The sequence below is a fragment of the Solanum lycopersicum genome, chromosome 12 (assembly GCF_036512215.1).
Source record: "Solanum lycopersicum chromosome 12, SLM_r2.1".
NCBI classification, from domain to species: Eukaryota; Viridiplantae; Streptophyta; class Magnoliopsida; order Solanales; family Solanaceae; genus Solanum; species Solanum lycopersicum.
This window is the reverse complement of record NC_090811.1, coordinates 52,008,250-52,017,159: the sequence shown is the minus strand read 5'-3', so window position 1 is coordinate 52,017,159 and position 8,910 is coordinate 52,008,250. Positions and strand designations below refer to the sequence as shown.

Genomic DNA, 8,910 nt, shown 5'->3' with positions numbered 1-8,910 from the left:
AATAAAGATTGAGCTATGTTGCCTTAGGACACTCTTACATGAAGTGTCCCTCTTGTCCGCACTTGAAATAACTTGATTGGATGTCACTGTTGACACCCAAATTTTGACCGTCCTTGATAGTTATTCATCACCGAGTTTCTTAAGTTTAAACAATTTAAAGTAGTTAATTTTATATATTTCCAAAAAAATAATAATAATAAATAAATATATTCTAGCTTGCAAGTGGTTTTAAATAAGGTTTTGACACTTTTATTTTTTTTTACTAATGTGAGGGTCCCACATAATTATTCATAAATTATTATAGTTTACTGATATTTCAAAATTGAAATAACAGTAATATTTTGGTTTTACATAAATATTTGGTTAATTATTTTAGCTTATATTTTGAATCTTTAGTTTATATTCGAATTAAATATATTATTTTTGTTAGCCTTAGGAAGCTTGTTAGTAAATTATATCGATTCGTCTTATCCTAAAATCTAGTTTCACTAAATTGGTAGCATTCTACTCAAAAGACAAAATATTGGGCCAATTTTCAGCAGCAACCAATCCATTCTAATAAAATCCCAGGCCCAAAAATTTTCCAATCAGCCCTTCATAATCCCATAACCTTGGCCCAACCCATTATTTAAATTCCCTTCCATACCAACCAAAATTTCAGCCCAATACATATACCCATTTCATCGATTTCAGTACCCACTCTATCTTTCCTCAACCGACCCGTTTCTCTTGTCTTTCTCACAAGAAAATATGCAGCCACAGAATAACCAGAGGAGAATCTAGTAAAACTCGTGAAGAAACATCTCTGCTAATTCATAATTTCATGCGACTTCACAGAGACAAAATCCAACCGCGTGGTCTTCCCTCTCCCTTTCTCCAATCACGCGTCACCCTTTTCTTCTCCCTCTGCTATGAATGGTACGACCTTCAAGACAGGCGACCTGTATGCGAGCAGGCCAAATGGAGCAATCTCCACAATTTGTGCGTTCCTAGCTTAAGATCGAATGACTTTCCTTCGACTTCCATTGAGATTGGTACGATTTAGTACTAATTCCAGCTTGCTCATCTTTATCCTCTGAGATTTTGAATTTCGGTGGGGAATTTGTTACTCCTTTTCTAATCTATCCCCCCACTTTTCTCAACCCCTAATCTCCCCCTATATGTAGTCTATTCGATTTTCTGATTAAGGAATTTTTTTTAGGGCTAAAAATTTAGGTTTGGAAGGTTTAGTTGGAGTTTTAGGCAGAAAATCAGGCGAAACATTGTAGAAACAGGGGAAGATTTTAAGGTAGAAAAATTGTTAGAAGTTTTGGAGTTTGAAGCTTTTCCGTATATTTTTAAAAGGGAATGAAATACTAAGAGAACATAAAGAAAGATAGAAAAAGAGACAGTGAGGCGCTCGAATAGAGGGATTTACTTTCTATAAGAGCATCAAGTTTTTTTCTCATTCTACATAAATTCCTCCTGGTTTCTTCAAAAATTCGATACTCATTTTTGGAAGTTCGTAACCCTGCTCGGTAGTGTTTCAGTTTTGCCGCATCGAAAAAGGTAGCACTTCCCTCTTAGTGACGTTCTCCTCTTTTTTTCCTTTGTTTTGTTGTGCTATTTCATAATGTTACAAAGGTCCTCATTGTGTGATTGTTTGTTGGTTGTTGCGGCTTGATCAATGATTACATTAACTTGATGTAAAAATTTTAGTCATCTTCGTTATTAGTTGTTATTTGTCGAGTTAAACTTGGTGGGTTCGTATTCAAATATTGGACTTTCTTTGTTCTTCACTAGGATTTTTATCTTGCTATGTCCTTTCTTGAGCCTAGCTGCCTGAATGTCATCAAACATGTGTGTCCTTCTCTCCTTCCTTGTTAGCATGAAATATATATGTATACATCTGTTTATTTTGTCTTCTTTCAAGTTTTTTTATTTATTCATTTTTAGTTCATCTTCTTTACCTTTTAATGTCTTTCTTCATGCTAAATAAAGACAAAATCTCAGAATCATGGATGAGTTGAAATTGCCATTATTTAGTTAGACGCCATAGTTGATAGATTGGTTGATTTTAGGATCTGGTGGAGGTCTCTTGTTACTTGCGATAGTGTGTGAGTAAGTCTTTGGAGTTGCTCTTCTACATTCTTTTGTTTCTTGTCTGATCTTGGGTTAATAGTCGTAGGAATACCTTAATCACTTTATTAGGAGTGTTAAATAGTTTGGTCATTATGCACCTCATCTTCCTGCAGGTATAAGTCGCTCATGGATCTGCTTGTTTTACTTTTTGTTAAGACACTATATGTTTGTTTCGATCTCGTTTCATGTGATAGCGATTAATTAATCTCCCCATTTCTCAAACAGGTTGGTTATTTGCTAGCATATAGTTTCCTAAATCTAATAGTTCTTAAATTTGAAACTTGTCCAAACAAAATGCGATCCGATAAAGATGTGGTGTTGCCCTGGTGCAGTAACCTTTTATTTATTGTTGTTTGTTTTATTTTACTTATTTTTCTATTCTTCTTTCTTTTGTGTTTATGTATTATTATTTCTATGTAATAAATTTTGCTAATCACTTATTATTGGAATGAACTACCTTCAGTGTGTAGTTTCTACCCTATTGGGATTTAATTGCTTTGCATATACACGTGTGTGTATATTCTTGAGATTACTTTCTAGTTATGATCTAGTTTTGGATTTAGTGTTGCTCCATGTCATATAGCGAATTAGTTAATAGTTTTGTCTCATTTTAATGGTTATTATTAGGGAAGCGTCTCTTATGATTTGACTGTCCATGCTTACCAAATTAATTTGAATATTGGGCTTATCATATTCAGGCATGCTATATTGTGGAGTTGACATCAGCCTGACATTGCATTTGGGAATAGATATGTGTTAATTGATTTAATTAAAATATGGTCTTGTTATTGTCAAGCATGTATTTCTTATTGTGTTTCATTTAAATAGAGTAAACTATTGCTAGTAATTTCCTGTTTATTCTAAATTGTCTAGCTTGACTTCTTAATTTTAAATTCATGTTTTAAGCGTCTTTTCATTTTGGATGATGATATTGTTCTTTTTTTTTTGTGTATGAACTCCTCTCCGAGTCTTCATGGAATTCTCCTTTTCATTGCATTTTTTGAGAGTGTCATAAAGACTCCACTTCCCTTATTCGAGTCAGCCAGCCAATAAAACTCGACGTACAGGGCCCCGAGTTAAAAGAAGTTGGAGGAAATCAAACAGATGAAGAAGTTGAGCCGAAAGAGACCCAATTTATTTAATTTGTTTTCCTTATCACATTGTATTTATTTTTGGGCATAAGCCCTTTTCTTTTTATGTATTTATTTTATATTTATTATTGTTTAGTCTAGGACAGGTACGAAAGAAAATGGACCAAAGGACCAAAACAAAAATGGGTCAAAAAGCCCAAAATATGTGGGTCCAAAATTCCGGTCAAGGCAAACAGAACCTGAATTTGGATCCAAATATCTCTTTCTCTCTCTTTCTCTTACCTTATCATCTATGTATTTGCGTTTATTTGTAGTTAGCTTAAAGTTAGAAAAACTCTAAACCCCCGTCGAATTTCATACTGCTTTATTAGCTTAAAAATTGAACCAAGTTTTAAAATAATAATATTTCAAATTTATAAGTTTCGCTTAGATAATGATTAAGAAGCTCACTTTCAAACAATTTTCAATTTTTCAAGCAAGACTTAGCCAAATAACATTAGTTTTCGGATAATCGTAATTAAGCGGAACATCTTAGGTGCTTTCAAAACATTCCTAAGACGTTAATAAAAATCTCCGAACCCCATTAAATTTATCATTAGATTTTTTATGTTTAAAGTCTTTTGAAAGCAAAAGTTTTTCTTATTTTTTTCAAACTTAAGTGGTGACTCTAAAAGGTCGAAAACTTATAAAAAATATATTTTTCAATAAAACAGAAATAGAGATTCCACTGGGGAAGTCGGAGGATTCTAACCTTAAAACTAACTCTATTTTTGCTATGTGGTTTAATTGCTCATTTGTTTATTTTATCTTAGTTAGAAATGTTGCATTTTTTCATAGCATCTTTCCGCCTCTTGGCAAATAGTTTGCATTAAAAAAAACAAAAGTTACGTGGCTTTCCACTGCTTTCTTCAAAATACACAAGAATTTCATTTGGAAGTATCAAATGAATAGTCGAAATATTGTCATCCGACGTCATTTGGTAGCTTCACCCTGATATTTGTCCAACTCGGGTAACCATCAACTTGAAAATTATTCTAGAAATCCAAAGCAAGAGAGAAACCAAAACAAAAATTAAGCATTAGCCTAAGACAACTTAATACCCAAGGCGTATTAAGTCCATTCAGTAGAAAACTACCAAAATCGTGTCCAAGGTCTTCGACCTCATGACACATCATTTTATGTGACATTTGAATGATATACGTCTGAAAACCAATTTAGGATGGGTAAAACTATATAGTTTCCGTCTTGTAGAGATAAAATCATGTGCCGAAGTTTTACATGGTCATAGCAGCTCCACCCCAACTCATAATGTGGTTTAATAATCTCGCCGGGGATCATAGGAGGACCCTCAACAAATATATTGGTGCATTGACGGAGTTGATCAACATGAATGGATGGCCAGGAACTGATTGAGGTTCTCACCGACTTTTGGGATAACCAAAGAATGGTATTTCAATTTGGAACCGCGGAAATCACCCGTCTGTGGAGGAGATCAGAGACTGCATAGACATAGTAGGTACTGGGATCGAAAGAAAGGCGAGAAAGCAAGAAGACATTTTCAACCCTAACAAGCCTTCCGTGGAAGGTATTTGAAATAGGCTCGGGTTGCCAAAAAATGTTGTCTACTGGTGTCTAGATTCCCACATACTCTTCAGTGACCTTTATGTCAGATTTGTGCACTCAATTCACTACCCCAATTACAATCAAGAGTTCAGGGTTTCCTATAGGGAATGGAACGAAATTTGACTGCTAGCAATTTACCATAGCATTGTTGGAACAATGGTGTTCCCACATGGACCGAGTTTGAGCATCAACACTCAATTCATAATGCTTTCACACACTCTATTCAAGGGGTAATGAATCAAGGACAAGTGAGGTACTACTTCATAGCCCCGGTTATCTTGTCTGATATAGCACCGAGCCTTGGGAAAATGTAGTGAGGGACAACGCTATTTTAAAGGTTGAAATATACTTCTTCAGTTGTGGATTTTATGCCATCTGGCAAAGGGAGCTGGGATTCAGAATTTACACACCCTCAATCACAAGAACACCCTCAGAGATTTAAAGGATATGCTATATTGGGCGAATATGGACAATCGGAGAACTAGAGGAAGATGGGCTCAAATTTTCCCAGCAATAAGAGAAGACGATCTTTAATGGATGCTAGATCGCTTTATCTCAAAAGAGGTCGTCATAAAGAGACAGAGACAACTTGTGCTTTCTCTACCAGGTATTTAGGGAATTCACCTTTATGTGCCTTTTCGAGTCATGCGACAGTTTGGAAGGAGGCAGACTGTACCTCGAGATGCATATTATGGCGCCTATGTGTACAATATTGGGGACGACAGATTACCCAAATCTTCAAAGATGCTAAGAGAGTGGAAAGGTGCTAAGAGATTAGATGAAAACACATCGCCTCAGATAGATTCAATGGTGAATATGACGACGGTTATACAAAGCATATCCTCGCCAATCCTGCAAAATTTTTGAAGTGTAACGGAGGACCGAGAAGCCAAAGCGGTGGACGAGCTCTTAAGAAGGAAAATCAAGAGGTGGAAAGACTAAGACATGGTTATGATGATCTCGATACAAGGGTCAAGGAGAAAATCAAGAGGATGCGATACGAAAGCTTGGAGGAAAAGGACACCTAAGAGAAGGATTTTTGCTAATGTTGCGGTAGATGTATCTACTATACAAGACTTAGGAGAACAGTGACGGAGCAGGACGATCTGGAGTGACTTAGTGGATTTCGCCCCTGCGCAGGTTTTTGTATTTTAGCCCCTGCACGGGCCTGCCTTTATTGCACTTTCATACATTCAAATAGCCCCTGCGTGGGTTGTCTTTTAGTATTTTATCCTTTTAATTCCCCTTTCCGAATATTATTATTCATTTGTTAAATTTATTTGGGGGGGGGAGGAATAGTCTATTTGGTTCAAATTCACTCGTACATCATCTAAATGCGCTAGGCCTACCCCTTGCATAAAAGGGTCCCCTTGTATGTTTTAGGACACGATATATTTGCTACTAATTTCTTATGTGTTATGTTGCTATGAATGAGGATATCAGAACTCAACTCCGTTCCAGAAATATCAAAAATAAACAAACAAGTCACTATTACAAAGAGACGTCCGACCAAAATTTCCATGTTTTAAGTTTCTCACTCAAAAGACATCTCATATACCACAAATCCTAAAACAATTCTCTACCGTCTCAGAAAAGGCAAAAATCACTGTTATGGATGAGGGTACGAACATCCAGATAGAACTAATTGGAGAAGAACTACAAAGAAACATCTAACAGATCACTCGGGAAATTTAGGAGGTCAAGGAAGAAGGGCTCAAAGTCGACATGACCACCGTAATCTACAAAGATGTGACCGTGACGTTGGATGAGGATCTAGTATCACAGATGAAGAGAAAGAAAAGCGTTTAGATGAAGACAGAGGACTTGCGAGAGAAGTTGGCCATTCTTTAGTTGAAAGTGCAAGATAGAGAAGCGAGAGAGCCGAGGATAGAATTGGAGACTGTCGTTCTGTTAGCTAAAAGCATTCCACTAGATGAGGATTTGACAGTGGAAATCGAAGAATTCGCCTCCATGAGAGAAAGGATGGCCACAATGAGGAAAAAGAACAAAACCTTCCATAGCAACATGATTGATAAACTTTAGAAAATGTGTAAAGAATACCCTGTCTACGAGTAAGGAGGTATATGTGGTCCCGATAATGCTCAACCTGAAGCGACCTGGGAAGACGGCGGTGAGGAGATCCTCTACAAACCTCCGTTCCTGGGCCGTCTGAAAGGAGGAGACTAACGCTACAACAAGAAGGAAAATGATTAATGTGTCACCATCATTTTATCTTTAAAAAGCTCTGTTTTTACCTTTCAATTTCCTTGTAATCGTAATGAACCATTTGATGAGATTATTTTATCTTGTAATCGAAATACGTTGGGCTGAATTCTCCTTGTGAGATACGTAGGTGGCCTTCCCAGGCCCGGCCCCTATAATTAAAAATTTCGATTCTCCCCCTTCATGTTACGAGAATATACGAAGGCCATATCAATGGACGCCAAAGAGCAGCTGCAAGAAGACCTTAGCTCAACATGAGTTAGACTTTCTGAGACAGTGTCAAAACTAAAACATGCAAACTTTTTCTTGTTAAAAAATGTGTTTCCGTCCTTACTAGTGCGTTGAAGATATCCTCAAACAAAGCAACTTGTGTGTTTATCTGATCTCTATGTGATATTTTGCATTTTGCATTATGAATCTGCACTGACAGATCTACCTTTGAGTTTTTTCCTTCTAAGGTACTTTGAAACTGATCTGTGTCGATCAAAAGCTGGCAGATCATCCCTATTTAACAAGATCAAAAGGTCCAGCAGATTCCTTCCCTAGACAAAGCTCAGACAGAAGAAAGACAATTATGGGGGATAGTAATGAAGAAGTATGTCTTACTAATGTTGTGGTGTCTCAACCCACCATAGCGGACCAGAATGAGTTTATTCTGCAGCTGATGCAACAGATTGCATAAATGAGAGTTCAAATGCAAAGGAGACAGGATCTGCCTCCACAAGGATTTGTTTCTAACGTTGCTGATGGGAGACCTCCAATCTACTTCCCTTATTCAAATATGGATCCAGCCCAAAACCAGTCATCTACACCTTCTTAGAATCCATCGGTTATATGCTTCCGCATCCTACCAAATTCCACCCCTCCTCAAAATAACCACCCCTAAATGCCACCTCATCCTCAAAATACCCACCATAAAACCTACCACCACAAAATCAAAAACAAAATACTTTCAATCCCCAAACACCCCACCACCACTTAAATCAGAATACCAATCTCACAGACTTACCACAGAATTATCAAACAACTCAAAATGCCCAGAGTCACTCATTAGCTCCACCCTTACCTAAAAGAACCACTTTCCAAATTCCTATCCCTGCGGAGCACGATATGCACGATTCTAAGCTGGACCATTATAAGGAACGAGAAAGGGAATGGAGGTCAAAGGAAGAGGCAAAGGTTGACATAAAATAAGAGATCAAGAAATCCATGAAGGAGATCCAATGCGTCCTAGATATTGCCGGACTTAGTTATGAAAACTTATGTATTCATCCAAATTTGGAACTTCAAAAAGGGTTCAAAATCTCGAAGTTTGACACCTTCGGAGGAATGGGCAACCCTATCGCTCAACTGAGAGCCTACTGTGACCAGCTCGTGCGAGTTGGAAGGGATGAATCTTAATTGATGCGGCTCTTCAACCGAAGTTTGAGCGGGGAGGCTCTGGAGTGGTTCACCTCTTATGAAACCTTCTATTTATTAAGAGAAGTCTAGGCTAGTTGCAAAAGGTTTTAAACAACTAGAAGGCCTAGAATGTTTTGATACTTTTTCTCCGGTAACAAGAATTACATCCATAAGAATTTTAATTGCTATGACTGTTATTTTTTATTTACAAATTTATCAAAAGAATGTAAAAACTGCTTTTCTAAATGGAGACCTAAATGAGAAAATTTATATGGATCATCCCGAGTGTTTTATTGAAGCAGACCAATAAAGCAAAGTATGTAAACTTACTAAATCCCTATATAGCTTGAAACAGGCACCAAAGCAATGACATTAAAAGTTTGATTCCTGCATGATTGAAAATGATTTTAAAACAAATTGATGTGATAAATGCATATATCATAAGTCTTGG

At 36.8% G+C, this 8,910-nt stretch overlaps 1 long non-coding RNA gene across 1 annotated transcript; it reads left to right on the top strand.

The window, feature by feature from the left end:
- Positions 1 to 769: 769 nt before the first annotated feature.
- On the top strand, positions 770 to 3,468 carry LOC109119188 (uncharacterized). Its single transcript, XR_002026508.3, has 2 exons — positions 770 to 1,548; positions 2,820 to 3,468. It is a non-coding gene; the product is annotated as an uncharacterized lncRNA (long non-coding RNA).
- Positions 3,469 to 8,910: the final 5,442 nt, after the last annotated feature.